General features: G+C 49.4%; 1 pseudogene; it reads left to right on the top strand.

The window, feature by feature from the left end:
* The first annotated feature begins 15,942 nt into the window (after positions 1-15,942).
* On the top strand, positions 15,943-17,277 carry LOC115868761 (annotated as a pseudogene).
* Positions 17,278-20,523: the final 3,246 nt, after the last annotated feature.

The raw sequence follows: 20,523 nt of genomic DNA, 5'->3' as shown, positions 1-20,523 counted from the left end.
AGTTAATGCACCCGGTGGCGTTGCCTGGGAAGGTTCTATCCAGTCACAGTGAATGTATTGGTAAAAGCAGTTTCCCTCGAACCTCATTTTATGTGATGTTGATTTAAGAGAACAGTGCGCAGCTGTGAAATTTTGTTTCCTGCTCTGGAAAAATGCCGCAGAAAGTATGGTGATGTTGAACACGGTTACAAGGACAGCACTGTGGGAAAAACTCACGTGTACTAGCGGTTTTCTCGTTTCAAAAAAGGTGAAAGGTCGGGGGGAGCGGGGAGGGAGGGGAAAAATGAGGACCTAATGTCTGGGGTTTAAATGGAGAGAAAATGTTTTGAGAAACGATGTACAAATGCGCTTTACACAATTGATGTGTGTATGGATTGGGATAACAGTTGTATGAGCCCCTAATAAAATGTAAAAAAAAAAAAAGATATATATATATATATATATATCTTTTTTTTTTTTCCCGAGAGACTTGTAGCACAAACAAGTCAAAAAGAAAAAAAAAAAAAAGATATATATATGTATATATAAACAAGGGTTCCAGGGAGGAAGGGTGGGGGGTGGAGGAGATAAAGGGGAACTGATATCAAAGAGTTCAAGAAGAAAGAATATGTTTTGAAACTGATTGTAGTAGCAATTGTACAATTATGCTTAATCTATTTGAATTATGGAATGTTGTGATATCTGTAAGAGCTCTCAATAAAATGATGAATGAAAAAAAAAAAAAGGTGAAAGTCAATTGATGACAGACCTCATTCTGGACATCCATCAACTTCCCAAATGGGTGAAAATGTCAACTCAGTGCATTTGGGGTTCAGGTTCCGCCAGGTCAGACTTTTAATCAAGCTTTCTGTTTAGAAGTTTTGAAAAGATTGTGTAACAGTCTGTGACCAAAAAGGCCTGATTTGTGGCAGCCGGGGGACTGGTTTTGCCACCATGACAATGCACCTGCTCCCACACCCATCTCAGTGCGCCAGTTTTGGGCAAAAAACAGCATGCCTCTCTTGGCCCATGCACCTTACTCATTGGGCCATGCAACTTCTTTTTGTTTCCGTGAGTGCAGAGGGTCATGTAAGGACAACGATTTGAGGACACAGAAGAAGAGGTGAAGAAAAAAATGAGGGAGGTGCTGTCAGCCATCCAAACAGAGGAGTTTGAAAAATGTTTCAAAAAAAAAGAAAACGGTTTCCAAGAATGGAATCGCAGGTGTGACAAATGTATTAAGTGTCATGAGGAGTATTTTGAAGGTGATACGGTTGTTTTATAAAAACAATTTCAATATATAGCTTTGAAAATTTTTCCGGTTTTTTTTGGGTGTGTACCCCTTCATACCTCTGAAGCCAGTAACTCTTCTGCAAAGAACTCCGTGCACTTGCATTTATATTCCGTGTCCAAGTGGCACTTGAGCCAGCCTCGAGGGGCTCACGGAATGCTCCTTCTAAATGCTCTTGCATCTGGGGAACAAAAGGGAATCGAAGGAGGCAAGATCAAGGCCGTCAGGGGGATGAGGTCGGTTTTCCCAGCGTTATTCTCGCAGGACAGTCTGTGTGGCCCTCCAAGCAGGACCAGGTACGGGGCTGTGATGCAAAACACAGCCCTGGCACAGCTTTCCTGGCCTTTTTTTTTTTTAATCAACGCAGCTCTTCATTTTCATAAAATTCCCCTGTGATTGTCTTGTGTCCTTTGAGAAAGTCCATCAAGATGACCCCTTGGGAGTTCCCCCAAACAATGTCCCTAACCTTCGGAGCTGACCTCTTTGCCTTGAATGTAACTGGATCAGCAAAGCCCCTGGGAAGGCACTGTGATACGTCTAAGACAAGTGCATCACTGAGAGAGCTTATCTGCGGCCATCTCTGATGGCAGAGACATGATTCAACATAGTTTGTTTATAATAAACCCGTGCGTGTATGAACAGAAATCCGAGCAGCAATGCTTTTATACTTGCATATATTAAAGTAGATTACCCGTGTGCAATGCTTGCACACATTAAAGTTTGTGCTTAGCTTTGGGTTTTCCCTGTTTTTTCTTTTTGGAGCATTTTATTGTGGTTTGAATGAAACTTCACCGAGTCCATTTGTTTTCCATTCAACCATCTGCACACATTTTTGTTTCTTGACGTGGCTGGTGTGACAGCCTCCTTTCACTTCTTCCCTGGCCTCTCCGCTCCCATTCTATCCCTTCTACTCCCTCCTGCCTTCTGAGCTCCTCTTCTGGTTTCAGATAACTGATTGTTCTCAGCAGCACAGTCTGGTGGGTGTCACTGTTCATTTTATAGACCGATCTTCTCTTTGACTGACAGGTGAACCCTGGGAGTGGGCTCAGTTCCAAGTTTCAGGGGTGCCCAAGGGCCAGTCTCAAGGGTTTCAGTAGTCTCCATCAGACCAGAAAGTCTGGTCTTTCTTAGGATCCTCAACTTGTTCTATACTTTTCACCTACTCAGTCTGGCCTTTTGCGATACCAACTGGCTGTAGTGGTAACTGAGTACCACCTAGTTCTGCTGCTCTCCAGGTAGCAGAGGCGCATGCGTGTGGCCCAGAGGCCTTTGGACTCATCGTTTCATGGAGTCTTTGATTGTCTTCACTCTTTGCTCCTGACAGGAAGAGAACAATAATTATATGTGTATCTTAAAGGGGCTACAGAGCCTTGCCTCTATGGACTATCTTATGCCAACTGACCTTGAGGTCCTGGGTGACTTTGGTCCTAAGCCCTTGAGCCCTTGAGCCTGGTGGCTCAGTCCCTCATGGTGTCTGATTATGGCTAAGAAGTTCGAGTAGCTTGGCATCGGTGTGCTGCTCTCCTACACAGCTGGATATATTTGCAACACATGAAAATACCGTATAGAAACAGTCTCTGCCAAACCTGTAGCTGCTGGGGGGACACTCCCATATACCATTATGTTCAGTATATAGATCCACCGATGCATCAACTTAAAAACGCTGGTAAATGATTGCTGTTACAGCAAGTTGTTGTCTTTGCCTCTGGCAGGTTCCTGTTGGGCTGCGATTCCCTTTGCGGCCTCTGCTTTCACCCGAGTGACCACATGTCTGAGATCTGCTTAGTGACTTTGTCCTTCCTCGTCCTCCCTCCCTGGTAACCGGCAAAGATTTCCCCCCTGTGGATAAACCTTTTCTTGCCTTTTTATAACAATAGCCTCATATAATACCTGTCCTTTTGTGATGAACTTATTTCCCTCAACATAATGTCTTTCAGGTCCGTCCAGGTGGTGACATGTTCTCCACGTCTGTATCCTAATAATTTGCTTCTCCATCCATCCACTGAGGGACTTTCCTGTTGTTTGTATATTTTACTATTGTGAATAATGTTGCGATGAACATGGGTATGCATAGGGATATTTGTGTCACACCCCTTACTTCTCTAGGCTTCATACCGCACAGTGGGATTGCTCGGTCATATGTGCAAGAAGGGTGTGGAGGCGGTCCCTGATCTCTGACTCCATACGGGGAAGGAGTATCCAAATCCACAGCAGCCAGGAGCTGATTTCTACCAGGCAGCCCATAGATACGTCTCCACCCTCCAACTGTGGGGAGAAAAGGCCAGCCCACCCCCCTCCAACAAATCACGGGTTCGATAGGTGCAATCGTAAGGTTGAGATACATAAAGATTACAACAAAGTCATAGAGCATGAGAGATAGAAGAGAGATTGAAATAATGGAGTCAGACACATTTCATAGTAGCATGCTCACCTCCTGGGTGGCCATGATCTTACCAGCCATGTCCACGCACAGCGTAGGCCAAGGGCAGGAGAGCGAGGCGAAGTGGGGCGGAGACCCAGAGAGAGCTGGCCGGCCGGAGACCCCGTTTATTGCTAACTAAGGTTTATATCTACTTGGGGAGGGGGCGTAATTACAGGTAACCACACATCACAGGAAGGGGTTGTATCATAGGCGATACAAGCAATAGGAGGATATACAATGGGCATAGGCGTAACAGGAAGGGGATGAGCTAGGAGTGTACACGATAGAAAGGGGTGGAACTAGAGGTATACATGTAACAAGAAGGGTGGACCCTATATTCATGATGTCAGCCTAGCCTTGGTCACCCTTGAGTAGGCTTGACCTCCCTGGGCTTACCTTCAGGGAAACAATCTCCTACTATCCTTATCAGAAGGGAGTGGGTCCTACTTGTTGTGGGATAAACAGTGGTGACTGCTTGCTCCAGATGGCTGATAACCCTTAGGGAGAATAACCCCTGACCTACTTCTGTTGACCTCCAAGTGTATAGTCATCTGCCACGTGCAGCAAGCAGCTAAGTTTGGCATCTATTTGGGGGAGACAACTTGGGAGAAATACCTCTGTTTCCCACATCCAACCTTCCTTTCCTGAATCTGACTCCCACCCTATCTCCCAAGACACTCTACTTTTCTACCGGGTTCAGTAATGTGGTGCAGTGACCACACGGGACTCATAGTGCCAATGAGAATGGGATTTGTTAGGGAAGTTTACAACTTACAATTCAGGATCAGAAATAGCAGTTCTCCGGCCAGAAGCACCTCTTCTCAGCCATACCCACAGGCAAATTTCTCTTTGACCCTCAGCCCCTCTGCCAGGTGACCTGTCTGTTGGCTTCTGCCCTGCTTTGGCAAGTGTTGCCCTGCTCTGGCAAGCACTGCTAATAAATACCTACAGGGCACATTGCTCCACCATCAATGCCTGACTCCAGCCCACTGTCAGGGCAAACTAAGGTGACCAGACGTCCCGATTTTTGGCATTTTTTAAAAGTCCCAATTTTTTGAGAATGCACAGCAAGCTAGGGAACGGTCTATTTGGTCCATATAGACCAAATTTTTAATCAAGAACCACCACCCTCACCCCACCCCCGGTCAATGGTGTCCCACTTTAAATCTGGTCACCTTAATAGGCATGTTGCTTGACTTATTCTGAGGGCCCGGAAGCCCAGTGCTCTGCTCGGGGGTCTTCGTGCTGCTGCCTCGGCTATGGCTGCTTCTCCGCTGTCTCTTGCTGTGTCTGATATCACAGTTCCTGGGTCAAAGAGGTAGGGATCTTGGGGTCCAAAGGATGTGCTTCACTCTTGGCTCCTCTTTCTTCATGGTCATGAGATTCCCATTCCTGCTTCTGAGATGACTCATTTTATATGGAAAAATTGACCAATCCCCTCATCAGAGTTTCATGCGCTCTATTTGCCTGGTCTTTCTCGATTGTTTGGCTGGAGTTACAAAGACGAGTAGAGTCAGACTAATAATTTCACTTCACTTCAACATGGATCTCTAGAATAGCAGTGAGTTTGGTTTTGAATTTCTAAATGTATAAGGAGGGACCATGTCGTTTTCCACAATGGTCATACCATTTAACAATCCTACCAGCGGTATGGGAGACTTCCAATTTCCCCACACCTTCATCGGCATTTGTTGCTTTCTGTTGTGTTTCAGGCTTTTTGATCACTCCTAATATTGCCGGGGTGGGATGATAATCTCATTGTTATTGTGATTTGAATCTCTGGTCTGGAATGGCTAATGACCAACTGAATTTCTTCTTTGGTGAAATGTCTGTTCATGTCCTTTGCCATTTCTTAATTGGATTGTATTTTTGTTATTGATATGTTTATGTTTTCTATACGTTTTTAGAGATGAGTCCTGTGTCCGAAATATTGTTAAATTTGGGGTTTTTTTGCTCAGTTTGAGTTTCTTTATTTACTCCCTTGGAGGTCTTTGCTGTGCATAATTCTTTAATTTTTAGGAGGTTCTAGTCAGTCATCTATCTAGTTTATCTTCTTCTGAAGTGTGTGAATTTTAGTTATGTTTGATAGACTATTTGTGCCCAAAACAAGGCCCATAAATTTTCCCTTATTTTTCCTTCCACAAACTTTATAATTTTAGATTTTACATTTAGTTATTTAATCCACCATGAATTATTTCTTGTATATAGTGCAAGATCCGGTTTCATTTTTCTGTAAATGGATATCTAGTTTTGCCTGTACTGAAAACTAGTTAGACTAGTGAATTTCCACCCTTTGTCAATAATCAGCTGTCCAGAGGCAGTTGGATTTACACTTGGGGGTCTCAGTTCTGGTCCATGGGTCTCTGTGCCGGTCACTGAACAGTACCAGGCTGTGTTGACTACAATGGATGTAGTGCAGGTTCTGAGATTGCCGTTGATTTCATCGAAGCTCTTTGCACTGGTGGAAGCAGAAGGTGAAGACACACGGGCAAATATTTCTAAGTCCCGTGGTCCTGGGCAGTGAGCACTTTAGGGACAGGGAGCTAGCAGGGAATCCTGACCATATAACCCTCTGTTGGCCCCGTAGGCAGAATAGCCTGAGCGCCTTGGGCCAGGAGCTTATTGTGACTTGAGAAAGATTAGCTAAGAAAGTCCCTGTGGGGCGCTCCCAGTGGTATGTAGGGATAAAGCAGAAGGAGTGCCCCAACAGACTGCCATTTCCAGAGGAGAATGGGGTGAGGGTGGGCGACCAGGTAGATGGGGACTGAGACATAATGGATTGGCACCAACAACCCTACAGCATCTGATTCCTACCGCTTTCTCCACTCCTCCCATTTCTCCCCAGGTCTCTGGACCGAGGGTCTGCTGGGATTTCTTCGCACTCCCAGGCCTCCTCTTGTCTTGTCACTGCTGCTCCCATGGTAACACCGTGAGTTCTAAACTTGGAATGCCATCCTCGAGGTTTCCTGTGTGTCATGGAGGAGAGGTGGGAGGAGAACACGCCGGGCTACCAGGCAGCAGCAAGAAGCACTGCCTCCTTGCACGCTCTCAATAGCAATTCAATGAGGCAGATGGTTTCCTGCCTATTTGATAGATGGGGTCCTGAGTCTTGTGGAGATTAGTGACTTGGCCAAGGTCAGGCAGATGCTAAGTGATGATTCAAAGCTACAGCTCTTTGGGGTTCAGTGGTGACCTCACTTTGCTCACAGTTGCTGCACACCATAACATGCTGCCTGCCCTTTGTGCAGTCAGAAACCCAGCACAGGTCATCCACAATTAGTTCCAAGTTTTAGCATTCTCACCCAACCTCAGATTCCAAGTCAGAAGTCAAGGGTGCACCTAGGTAAGAAAGCCCAGAGGCTCCCTGGAGGCCCTAAGAGACCAGCCTAATTAATCTGGCTCAGCTTTCTGGATGAGCCTGGAACTGACTGGTAAGAATGGACAGTAACCAGGCAGTCGGAACCACCGAGCAGGGGAAGCTTTCTCAACTCTCACCTATCAAACCCTCCAAATCAGGAGGCAGGGCAAAGGTGGCATAGAGCCAAACAAGGAGCAAGTCAGAGTAACTTCACCTTACAATTTCAAAGACGCACTAGCTGGGTACTATTGCCACTAAGTTTACATGTGCCTCACCAGCCTGAAGCTGGGACGAGGCCTACTCCAGCCATCACACGGCCACTTCTGTGGGATGCAGGCCACAGAGCAGAGCTGGGTGTGGGGCTGGGGAGGGCCAAATCCCGGCCTCCCGTGAAGGAAGGATTCTGAAACGTTCCATGGTTAGACCGTTTGACAGCGCTGGCAGGGGCCTTGTGCTGCCCAGATGCTCAGTGAGCATCTTGGGGCAGCCCCACAGATGAACCCCAACATGGGGCTCCCCCCAACCTACCAATGCAGCTCAGGATCGAGGAAGCAGAGGGCAGGCTGTGAGTAAGAATCTTAACTGAGGCCCCAAAGCAGGTGCAAAGAGCCTCTTCTGCCCCCAAACAAGCCAGCCCCTCTGACCCTGGAGACAGGAACCCAGTGAGGCAGCAACCCTGGGCCACCCGATGCCCTCCTGGTATCCATCCCTGACCCTCCTTGCCAGCCAGGATGCCAGGCCTCCCTGCTGCGTTTCCAGCCACCAGCTGTGAGAGTGGGCTGAGAATGCAACCCCCCCTCCCCAGCGCCTCCAGGTTCCCCGCAGCTGTGTGCGCTCTCTGTTGCCCAGTAGTTTTGAGGTTTTTTGTTTTCGTTTTGCCCTTCTGGAATATTCACCTCAGTCCCATCGACAGCTGTGAGTGCTGTGAGGCTGGGACTTCTGGGAGAAGTCTCCTCGGAGCCTGTGGTGAAGCAGGGCAGGCACAGGGAGAGTCCCAGTCCCTGGAGCTTCCCGCTGGCCCTCCGTGTGGCCCACCTGGTCCCAGCCTACCTGGAGCCTCTGGGTACTCTCGAGGCAACTTCAAGGCTCTGCCCGCAGCGGCAGGGTGTGGTTGAAACTGCACGTTCCCGAGACCCACCCTCAACCATCTCGCCCTCAACGCCAAGGCTCACAGGCCCCTCTACCCCTCGTGGGCTCTAGCACACCTCCTGTTTGAGAATTAGTGGCATGCTGCCTCGGGCGAACCTGGGCCAAAGAGCACCTGCTTCCTCTGCCCTCCGCAACTCCAGGCGCCAAGGGTCTGTGTGAATGGCCAACAGCAACCCTCCTTGTGGATGGAGCGCTGCCAGCCAGGCCTGCGGAGGCGCTCCACCTGGACCTGCCTCTGAGGGACTCGGGCCCTTGGGACCTTGGCCAGGTTGAAGGCGTGGGAAAGCCCTGCAGGATCAGGGGAAGCATCCACAGCAGGGCAGAGAAGGAATGGGGCACCCTCCCCCTCCGTGCTGTCTGGCCCCCCAGGCCCAGGCTTGGGTCTGCCACTCCCTGGGCCCTTACCCAGCAGCTCCAGGGGGCCGGGGTGGATCCCCTCATCCAGGCCTGCCCATCCAGAGTCCTTTCAAAACCAACCTTGGCTCCCTCACCTGTTCCCTGGAGAACAGACCTCCCCCGCCCCTGAGCCCTCAGGGTGTCTGAGCCCCTTCTAGCCAGTCGTCCCTGTCTCTGTGAGCAGCTGCCCCTCGGGGTAGGTGTGCAGGGCAGACGCTGGTTCTCTGTTAGAATCTGTGGGGTGCGGGCAGTTGGCAGGCTGTTTCTCCGCCGATGTAGGACTGGGTAAGGCACGCTGGGCCCTGTCGTGAGCGCTGACTGCAGGTCCATTATTCACAGCCACGGCATGCCGCCGGCCCACATTGCTGCCTGGCAACTTGCAGTGCTCTGGGGGTGAGTGTGTGCTTGTTTCTTGGTCCTTCTTGCCCTCTGGAATGTAGCTCCAGGTGAGCGGGGGCCATTCCTTGGCTTCCCTGCTGAGGTTTGGGGACCTGGAGGAACTTGAGCGATGTCCGGTGATGCTGAGCAGAGCACAGGGAGCCTCCATGTCTGTTTTTGAAAACCGTATTAGGCAGCAGAGCAGTGTGTGAGCTATGTGAGCACAGCCATGGAACTAAGTCCTTGGTCCTGCCCCCAGGCACTCATTGGATAAGGGCCATTTACCCTCCAGAAGCCTCTAGGTATCAGATCAAACTCAGCTATGGGCTGACTCCTGCCTGGGACCTCCCCACCCCTCATTCCAACCCTGAGTGACTCAAGATCCTTGGGATGAAATGTGACAGGTTTGGTGAGATCACCTTGCCACCATGGACACAGGCAGGAACAATGTAGGACATAGCCCGGCCTGGCCTGCAGACCTGCGGTGGCTTCCTGGACGGGGGATCTTGTCCCAGGACACGGAGGTGCTGATGCCCCAGGTCAGATACCCTGATGGTAGTGCTCCTGCCCTCTCTGCTGAGGCCCGTCCTTGGGGGAAGGACGCCCCCAGGCAGCAGCTATCCGGACACCCAGGACCCATAACAGTTCTCCCTGGAGCTCCCTGATGGGCACCAGAGACTGCCCTACATGGAGCCTCTGTATAATTTAGAAAAGGTGGCCCACTGCCCAGATGGTCACAGCCCAGCCAGCAAAGCACAGGCTGGGGTAGGCCCGGGCACCGCTCAGCACACAGCTGCCGCGGCTGGAGGCAGCCCTGATCCGGGGGAAAGTCCCCAGGATTGTAGGGTAAAGCAAAGGCCGATGGCGTGCATTCGCCACCGAGGTCGCTGCCCGTTTCCAGAAACCTTCCTAAGCGTTTCAGCCCATCTGGCTCCACCAGAGACCAGCTGCACGACCTTGGACCACTCCTTCCCTCCCGCGGGACGCTGGCAGGAGTGGAGGCTGGCGGCTGGCAGGCAGGGGACTGGACCTGCCATACGCGCCAGCGAGGGTTCTAAGTCAAGCTCTCAGCGGGAGCCAGGATCGCCCAGCCTGGCCCCCCTCCAAGACCTGGGCTCCTCCCTCGCTGGCCTGCACACCCCGCGGTGTTTACCACAAGGAGAAACTGGGAAACTCCCGCTCAGGCTCCTCCCTGCCTCCAACCCAGGAGAATCAGTGCCGGCTCCTCAGAGGAGAGGCCGCTGCCGCACTGTGCTTTTTGCCAAGGCTCTTGCCTTCTGCGAGCCTGGCCGCTTGTTGGCAGTGCCTCAACGCCCCCTCCCTCCACTGGGGGAAAGCAAAAGCCCAGAACACAAGCAGAAGAGGGCAACAGAGCTAAGACAGAGAGGCCTGCATGCAGGACTGGGTTCTGGAGCCCAGCAGAGATGTCAGGGTTGCCTCTCCCTAGAGTTGCCTGCTGGTCCCTCGGCCCCTTGGTCAGAGGCAGTCCAGGCAGGCCCAGTGAGTGAAAGCTGCCAGGGCCACTTGGCTTCCCCTGGGCGCTGGACATCTCCAGCCAGCAGCTGTCCCACTGACCGGGGATTTCTGCAACGGAAGTCTCCGGAGGCATCCGAACTGACCACAGGGCTCAGCTGTCCCCGACGACGACGTGTTTCAAGTGGGTTTGCTTTTGAGGAACACTCCTGCCCGGGCTTCACAGCCTCTGCTGACCCATGCACATCCCGAGCCCTCCGCTGGTTGCTGCCCAATCCCCCACGCCCCGTGACCCATGCCACTTGCTGCCGGTCCCCCGGCATCCTCCTCTGTGAGGAGCGGGCAGGCGTTGGCAGACGCACTCTCTTTGCCCTGGGAGCCATTCCAGGCTCTCCACGTCTGGAAGGTGGACAGAGACAGAGGTTATTCTGAGGCCGGAGTGTCCCCGGCAAGGCCCCACAACCTCCAGAGGCCCCAGTGCACACCACCTGCTCACATGTCCCTCCCAGGGCCCTGCCCCACTTAGAGCAGTGCTGGCCTGAATTCCCCTTGCAGCATCGGGGACTTCAGAGCAGAACAGGAGCAAACCCCGTCTCGCTGGTGGGACAGCTGGAGACGGTCGGTCACTGAGACAACTTTCCTCTAGTTCTTAAATGCTTCCTGCCTGCCCCCCCGCCCCACTATCATAAGCCCAATTCTACCTTACAAATCCGGCTAGACCAGAGCATGTCCACAGGTACAAATAGACCTGGAAACACAGGGAATCCAGGACAGATAAACCCCTCAGGACTAATAATGAGAGTAGCGATACCAGGAGGGTAAGGGGTAAGTGGGGTAGAAAGGGGGAACCGATCACAATGATCTACCTATAATGCCTTCCCAGAGGGATGGACAACAGAAGAGTGGGAGACATTGGTCAGTGTATGGCGTGAAAAAATAATAATAACTTATAAATTATCAAGGGCTCATGAGGGAGGGAGGAAGGGAAAAAAATGAGCTGATACCAGGGCTCAAGTAGAAAGAAAATGCTTTGAAAATGATGGTGGCAACATATGTACAAATGTGCTTAACACAATGGATGGATTGTGAGGAGAGCTGTACGAGTCCCCAATAAAATGATTTAATTATATATATATATATATACACATACACACACACACACACATATATATATATATATGACAGGAGGGCAGGGTTTTTTGTTCTTATTTTTTCCCAGCAGGTCCACCAGTATTTCCCTCTACCCAGCACAGTGCACGGCACCCAGTAGGCACTCAGTAATTGCTGAATGAATGAAATGCTAGCATGTTTTTGAACCGAAGGGCCTGGTTCAGTCTTCTCTGCTGAGATTCACCGGAAGATGGTCCCTTGAATCCTGAGAGATTCTTCTTATCACAGAGACTGACCTGAGGGAGGATCTTGACCGTGCCCCCCCACCCCCTCAGAGGTTTAATGTTTGGAAGGAGCAACGTGGGACTCTCGGGCACTGTAGGTCACCTGTGCGATGTTAGTCCCTGTGATAGGGGTTAGCCCCTGCTTGCTCGACATTCTTGCGGATACAGGTCCCCTCTGCCCAGAGCTGGCCTCGCAGACAGGAATCAGACGCTTTCCATTTGAGACACCACTGACCTCATGCTGATGGGCTCCCTCGTCTGGATGATTTTTCTTTGTTCTGTTTAAGACTTAATAAATGGGTCTCTGGGGGTGGGGGTGGGGGTAAGCAGCAGCAGCTTCTGGTTTGTAGTCCCTTGGCCTCTTTCCCAGTACGCCTAAATGGGAGGGGCAGCCACTTCCTTTCTGCCTTGTTTCACTGCATCCGTATCAACTGGAACCTGGTGTTCTGGGCAAGACTGGGAAGAGCAGAGGAGGGGGCTGTCGAACCTTCTGTTCCTGGTGTTATCTCAGGCCCTCCGAATTGAGCACAGCAAGATAGCCTCAGGAGGATGAGACGTCACTGGGCGTCCGGGAAACATGTAGCTTTCGAGCTAGACCGTTCTCTCCCACAAGGATCAAACTGTGTGCTTGTTTGGTTTGGGTCTCTAACCCCTAGAGGACCCAAGCCGAGGGACATGGGAAATAGATACCATCACAGATTTGGGTCTCTAGAGTTTTCAGTTACACTCCTGTGTTGACTAGGGAAGCAGCCAGATCTAGGCCCCAAACAAAAGGACCTGCACAGAAAATATGGGTTTGTCCATCGACAGGTGGAGTGGCTTGGACAGAAAGAAGCCCGGAGTGGAAAAGGCTGAATTCTCCCATGTTTCTCAAAGCTCTGTCTGGGAGTGTGGAGGTGGAGCGATTTGCTGGCTGCTAACCTAACCGACTGGTGGAACCCACCGGCTGCTCCCGGGCAGACGCATGTGGCATGTGGCTGTCATCAAGGTCTTCAGCCTTGGAAACCCGATCAATCACTCTACGCTGTCCTATGGGGTCACTAGGACTCAGAATCAACTCAATGGGAACAGGTTTGGCTTTTTGTTAATGGATCCCTTCTAGTTTGACGGAGCAAGTATCTATCTATTATAACATCCCGTAGCAGCATTGCTTTTTTACCAAGTGGGGACTGACGACGTGACAGGGGTCAGTGATCACGACCGTGGGTGTAAGGCAGAAAGTGTGGGGCTTGGCACCAGCCCTTTAGCAGCAGAGAACCTTGAGAAGAAAGCGTCACCCTCTGACCTTTGGTAAGAGGGGGGCAATGCCACCCAGTCTGCCAGTGTGGTGAGGGCTTAGTGAGGGCAAGGACACAGTGGAACTGGCAGAGATCTGCCCGCCCTGATAGGTGCTCAATAAATGGGTACTATTGGTGGCTGTATAACCAGATTCTCCTTCAAAGTGAGACTTGATCTCCTGTACTTAGACTATGTTGTCAGGAGGCCCATAAACCCTGTCCCTAGAGAAAGACATCCTGCTTGGTAAAGTAGAGTGCTGATGGAACAAGCAGAGGACTGTCAGAAAGATAGATTGACAAGGGGCTCAGATGTGAGAGGACTTCCAAAAGCTCATGGAAAATTGGAATTAAAAGATAAGGGAATTTTTCTCCAAACCTTTGCAAGGCCCTGCGTATAGCTACAACTGTGGGCTGACACAGGACCAGGCAACACGGGGTTGCTGTTGGTTGGCACTGTCTCCATGGCACCTAACAACCGTGGCATTGTTCTCCCATGCCAGCCCCCGGTGGCACACACGTTAAGCTCTTGGCTTCTAAGAAAAAGGGTTTGAACCCATCCAGAAAGAACTCAAGACCAAACTCCCTCGCAAAGAGTCAATTCTGATGCACAGCGACCCTACGGGTCAGGGTAGAACTGCCCCTGCGCATTTCCAAGGCTGAAACTCTTTACGGGAGGAAAGAGCCTCATCTTTCTCCCAAGAAGTGGCTGACTTTGCATTTAGCAGCCCAATGAGTAACCACTACCCCACCAAAGCTCTTTAGGAAGAGGCACCCAGAGACACCTTAAGAGACATCCACTTCCAGAAGGTCAGCGTGTTAAAACCCTGGGGGCAGTTCCGCTCTGTCTGTGGGGCATCCGCATGCAGGAGGATGGGCAACCAGCAGTACCAGCCACGCACGTCTCCCAAGGGGCTGGCTTGATGGGATATGCCTTAGTAGACTGTAGACTATTTTAGGTCTTACACAGGAAGCTACCATGAATAAGAGCCATACCTCACGGTGATCGGATTTCCTCTGTACACTGTTCTAAGCATGCTACATGGATTAATGAATTTCATTCTCACAACAACTTTACAGGTTAGGCATAATTATCCTCTCTGTTTTACAGACCATAATATGTAAGGATGCTTGGCTCATAAGTGACAGTCCACCTGCCCATCAGTTTGTCACATTGCGGTGGCTTGTGGGTTGCTAGGATGCTGGAAGATATGACACTGGTATTTAAAGTACAACCAGCAGGGTCACCCAAAATAGTGACTAGTGTCAGCAGAACTTCCAGATGAAGACAGATTAAGAGGAAAGACCCGGTGATGTACGTCTCAAAACTAGCCCATGAACAGGCTACCGTCTGTGACGGCAACACTGCGACAAGCTGGGCAGGACTGGGGTCCTCAGGATTTGGAGCTGTCTCCGTGGCAACGATCAATAGCAGAGCGGTGGAGGTGGGCGCCTGCCCAGACAGGCTGTTTCCTTGGCCTGCCAGTCCATATCCCAGTCACCCCCTTTGTCCCTGCACAACCTCTCCCCACCCTTCTCCGCCCAGGACGCTGCCCAGGTGGACCTGTGTGGATTGCATCAAGAGCCCTTGCCCTCCGCTGCCATCTGGGTCTGGCCCAATGGGAGCCCGGCAGGGGAGCTGAAGGAGCACCGAGAGGGAGGAGGGCATTGGTTTCCCGATTTCCTCCTGCAAGGTCACCCTGCTGGCCTGGCCGTGAGCCTGGAAGCAAGGTCCTAGCTTCCCTCCAGAGACGCACTCCTTCCGGATGCCAGTGTGGTCCTTTTCACAGCTAGCACAGCCATGTCAATAGCGTGCACACATGTGATGCTCAAAACATGACAACCTCATTGTTGGTTTTTTTTAAAGATCCTTTTATTGGGGGCTCTTACAGCTCTTATAACAATCCATACGTCAATTGTAGCAAACATATTTGTATGTACGTTGCCATCAGACAACATTGTTTTAAAAGCCCTGATAGAGTGAGAGCACCCCGCAGCGTTCTTCACCCTGTGTAATCTGTAAATTCCAGTTTGCCCAAAGGACCTACCCTGAGGACATAAGCCATGTCGTCACCGGACGTTGAAATATACATAAACCTCATATATTGACCATAATTAGTCTGTACTTTCCTTCCGGACAACCTGACTTTTTTGAGCCTTTTGCTCCTGCGGAAGTATCCCCTCACAGCAAGCGAGTGTCGGTTGTGACCACACGCAGCAAGCACAGTCCGAGCCTCTGGCTCAGCTCAGAGCCTAAGTACTTAGGTCAAGGAGCCAAGAACTGTCGGAAAGACGTCACCAGGCCAACTCCGTAGGCATTCGGAAGTGAGAGGTCCTACCAGCCATTTCCTGGTTAAGAATCATAACTGGCCCCAATGCATATTCATGAGCACTCCTTAGAAATCGGTTGCCTATTCGTAACTCCCTCAGATTTCTTCCTGGTTTCCATGTGTACAACTGAAAATCCCCCTTTCTTTTGGGCGCGAGCCTTGCAGATTCAGGGCCAGGTTGCTCCAGGTTTGATCAACCCAAAGAAAACGTTTCCCTTTCACGTTCACCCAGTCGCTGTGCTTGCTCGCAGCCGCACCGAGGGCGGCCTGCATCGGTAGCAGTCATCGCACGTGGGTGCACAAATGCTCCTGTGACAGCCTCCGAAGTGGATTTCAGACTGGTTCAATAGCCTGAAAATGTTGCTTTCGATCATACCCGCTTGATAGAAATGTAAGCCATGGCTGCCCGCGGAGTGTGGTGGACCCCATCATTGGAAAAGAAACCATTGGGACGATGTGTTTGCTCTGGGTCATTTTGCAGGTTGGCAGAGTGGTGGCATGGCAGAGGAGGGAGAAGACCCCACCTTTGAAGAAGAAACCAGAGGAGGTGCAGAAGGAGGACAGGGCAAATGCCAAAGACTTTTTTTCCCCCTGAAGAAGTAAGATGCATGGGTTTGGAGAGGACCCGAATCCTTACAGCGAGTCGGTGCATATTCTTGAAGCCCCTGTCCTCCCTCGTAAGGCTCCCCTGCAACGACTCACAGGGCAATGCCGATTGGAAGACACGTTGGGTACAAACTGAAGATACGGTCTTGATTCGAAACGACCCCGGAGCGTTTGCTCGAGTTAAAGCCTGGCTGACTCTGAAGGAAGACTTGACAAGAGCTAGAAACGCCTCTGACGAAGCTCACTATGGATCCTGACACGTTTTATATTTCCGGAAGCTTCATTATGCTTAGCCATGGCAACGAAAGATGGAGAAAGACAACATTTTCAACCTTTATTGTCATGTCTTTGATGTTAGGTTGGTATGTGAGCCTTTAATTACCTGCCTGGATTGGGTTTTAATGACCACACGTAGGTTACATTACGTTCTTAGTCTGGAGCATCTACATGACAAGGTGGTATTCATGTTTTCAGTGTCTTTGAGCCGTCGCAGGCTGTCCTGTGGCTACTTAGTATGTGTAAGCTAGACAGCTCCTTCACGAGCTACGATCACTGAGATGTGTTTCAGGATTTCTCAAGTTTCGGGCAACGAGGCTGGGAGTTTGAGATAGTGAACTGACTTGTATGGCTCCTCAGTAGAAGACGATTTAGAAAAATGCAGACTTTGTAAGGATGTTTCAGTCTTAAAAGATCCCCGAATAGTCTTCAGATGGCAGAGGTAACACTTTTGAGAAATGAGACGGTTCGTATGAATGCTTTAGGTTGGGAGGCTTTTTGATCTGAAACCTCTGAGGCTTATGCACAATACTTGCCAAGTTTTAGGAAAGTTCATTTTTCCAGATCAGATTAAATCTTCTTAAGAAAACAAACAAACATTTTCAGTGTTTGGAATGACATTGCTTAAAAATCTGCTGTCAGGGGTAGCACTTGGGGTTGTGTTTTATGACCATATTTGTTCTTGTTCATTGTGGAAAGGTATACTTGACTCAAATCACCTGTGGCCATGGGAACAGCTTAGGAGGTTCAGGATAGATGGGCTCTGTGTGAATTTGGCTATATTGTATTGCATTGTTATTGCACTTACAATAAGGATGGACATTTGATTTAAAGGAATCGCTGAATGCTACAATAAATAAAACCTACATTTTATGTACCATTTGTAAACATTATCTATAAATTAGTACATGGAAAAGTTCTACTTCCTTAACCTATTGATACAAAGAACAAAGTGTGACAAATTAAACAGATTTTTTTTTTAAAGCTGGGCCAAAGGCCTGTGGAGCTCTTTGTTAAGGATGTATGCCCAGGTATAGTCTGCCAGACATGCGGGAGATTGGGCAGAGGGCTGCGGTCAACACGTGCTGGTCCCGTGGCCGACCGTGGCCATCACCCACATACCCCCAGGTCCTGCAGTGCCAGTCCAGCGTGATGCTGGGTGGTAGGATGGTTCGGGTGCAGACCTGCAGTGGCTGGTCAGACTCAGCTCACCTGAGACACACAGGACCCCTCTGCACCTACAGCTCTCATGCAGGCCCTGCAGGGCTGCTTTTGAAACTTGAGGTGGGGGCTGGTTAGAATCTCCTACTGGAAATCAAACCACCTTAGCGACAGGCACCAAGACAAAGAGAAGTGTTAACCTGAAATCCACTGGACAGAAAGACAACCAAATGAAGTCAGCAACATGGGGAAAGATTGGTACAGTGTGCTGATAGAACTAATGCATAGGAAGAGTTGTGTGATATGCAAAATCATATAAGGTGTGGGTTATTTGTGCAAAAAAAGACAGTAGTATTGAAGCAAAGGAGCCCTGGTGACATGGAGGTTCAGTGCTCAACTGTCACTGAAAGATTGGAAGCTCAAGCCCACCAGCCAATCCCTGGGAGGATGACCGTGGGATCTGTTCCGTAAAGATCACAGCCTTGGAAATCTTGTGGGGCCGCTCAACTCTGTCTTATAACGTCACTTGGAGTTGGAATCCACTCACAGCAATGGGCAGGAGCAGGGCTCTTACTACTGATTCCGGGTTGCTTGTGCTTCCCTGCTGTTGCTAAGTTCCATCGAGTTGGTTCTGATTCACGGCAACCCTACACAGAACAGATGAAACGGCCCAATCCTGGCCACCCTCACAGTCACTGTCATGGTTGAGTCTATCGATGTAGCCATCAGGTCAATCCATCCTGTCCCGGGTCTCCCTCTTTTCCACCGCCCCTCCACTTTATCAGGCACCATGTCCTTCCCCAGGGACTCGTCTCTCCTGACAGTATAGCCAAAGTATGTAAGATGAAATCTCGCCATGCTTGCCTCTAAGGAGCACGCTGGCTTTACTTCATCCAAGACAGGTTTGTCTGTCCGGGGAGCTTTCAGTATTCTTCCGCATCACAGTTCACACGCACGCGTTCTTCTGTGGTCTTCCTGGTTCAATGTCCCCCTTTCTTGTGCCTATGAGGTGACTGAAAATACCATGGTTTAGGGCGGGTGCACTTAAGTCCCTGTGGCAGTTAGATTTCATGTCAAGTGTAGGACTGGAGTCCCACCCACCAATCAGGCCACAGCCTGATGATGCCTCTTTGGGGTTGCACCCTTTTCTATAAAAAAGATGATGAGAAATTCCCTTCCTCTCCTTCGTCCTCGCTGGGACTCTGTGTCTGCCTCCAGGGGCAGCCCCATATGGGCCGCCCAACCCTGGGAGCTGCTGCCCTGCTGTCTTCCCACCGACTTTGGATCCATATGACTCTTCAGCCACCAAGCTGTGATCTCCCCGCATCCTGCTTCACTTTTTTGCGTCATTGGCCTGCACCGTGTGAGTCTTAAGAGGGTTCTGGCTAGCATCGGGTCCACGCACTGAAGTTGAATTGGGCTGGAATGCCTTCTTAGTACAAAATTCCTTCTTGCTATCATGTTATTTCTTACACTTATATGAGTGTCACTGGCTGTGTTTTTCTAGACAACCCAGCCTGAAACAGTCCTTCAAGTAACCTCTTTGCTTTCCCACAGTTTAAAGAAGTCTTGTGAAACAGGTTGACCCAATGCAGCGCATCGTTTGATCTCTTGACTGCTGTTTCTACGAATATTGGTTATGGCGCTAAACAAGACGAAATCCCGGACAACTTCAATCTCCTCTCTGCTTATCATAATGTCACCCACTGGTCCAGTTGTGAGGACTTTTGTCTTCCTTACATTCAGTTTTGGTGTGCACTGCTTCCCTACACCCATTGATATCTTTATAAAAGAACCAACATGCAGCCACACCGGCTCTCAGCGATAGCTATAGCCATGCTCTCAGACTGCCCCAGGGTCTTATCAGTTTGGGGCTTCATTTAGTTTTAATTTTTAAAAATCATTTTATTGGGGCTCATGCAACTCTTATCACAATCCATACATCCATCAATCGTGTAAAGCACACGTACCTTCGCTGCCCTCGTCATTCTCAAAACTCACTTTCCGCTTCGGTTCCTGGAATCAGCTCCTCATTTCCTTTTCCCCTCCCCCTCCATCCCCGTCATTTAGTTTTAATTTTATCTACTTATTATTTTTGTTTCTTTTACTTCTTAAAAATTAAATTAATAGCACATGCATATTGTAGAAACTGTGAAAAAGCAGCATGCTTTAAAATTTTCGGACTACCAATGACCAGCAGTATGATTAGCTATAAATAACTTGGTACCTAAATTATGGAATATCCATGCAGTAATTAAAATTTTTTAAAGGTGAGACATAACTGAGATTTTATAGATAAAAATCAGCTTTCTGAACTATAGGTACAGTTGTAGGAAAACCCTTTCTTTCCCTTGTTCTAGATGGAAAAAATAAAATAAATGCCAAAATAATAATAATTTATAAATTATCAAGGGTTCACCAGGGAGTGGGGAGCGCAGAGGGAGGGGGATATATAAGGAGCTAATGCCAAGGACTCAAGTAGAAAGCAAATGTTTTGAGAATGATGATGGCAATAAATGTCCAAATGTGCTTGACACAATGGATGGATGGACAGATTGTGGTAAGAGATGTACGAGCCCCAAATAAAATGATTAAAAATAATAATAATAAAATAAAATAAATGCAGACAGTCTCTTTGTTGTATACCAACTTGCTTCTTCTAATAATTATTTAACATTAAAAAACACATTTTATTGCAATAGGCCATCAGAATACAAAATGTCTCCACAGATCTTCTTAATGTGATCGAACAGTTGTGTGCTACGTGCAGTATATGCCAATAAACTAGTGTTTTGAAAAGAGGAGGAAAAATGTCTCGGCGACTCCAAGCACAGACACCAGCTCTTTAAAGGCTGTTTTCTTCCATCCCGCCAGGTTGTTGGATGGCGAGAATGAACTAACTTGAATCTGATTGTCTTCAATCCAACTATGAATTAAAGAGACATGCGAAAATAAACAGGCGATGGTGGGCTTGAATTGCTGATCTTTCCGTTAGCAGCCTAGCACTGAAGTCACTGCCACTGGTGCCTCCGCGCC

Source organism: Echinops telfairi, unplaced genomic scaffold, assembly GCF_000313985.2.
Source record: "Echinops telfairi isolate 266 unplaced genomic scaffold, ASM31398v2 ScPeMD7_18;HRSCAF=68, whole genome shotgun sequence".
Lineage (NCBI taxonomy): Eukaryota > Metazoa > Chordata > Mammalia > Afrosoricida > Tenrecidae > Echinops > Echinops telfairi.
The sequence above is the reverse complement of the archived record's forward strand: the minus strand, read 5'-3'. Positions and strand labels throughout refer to the sequence as shown.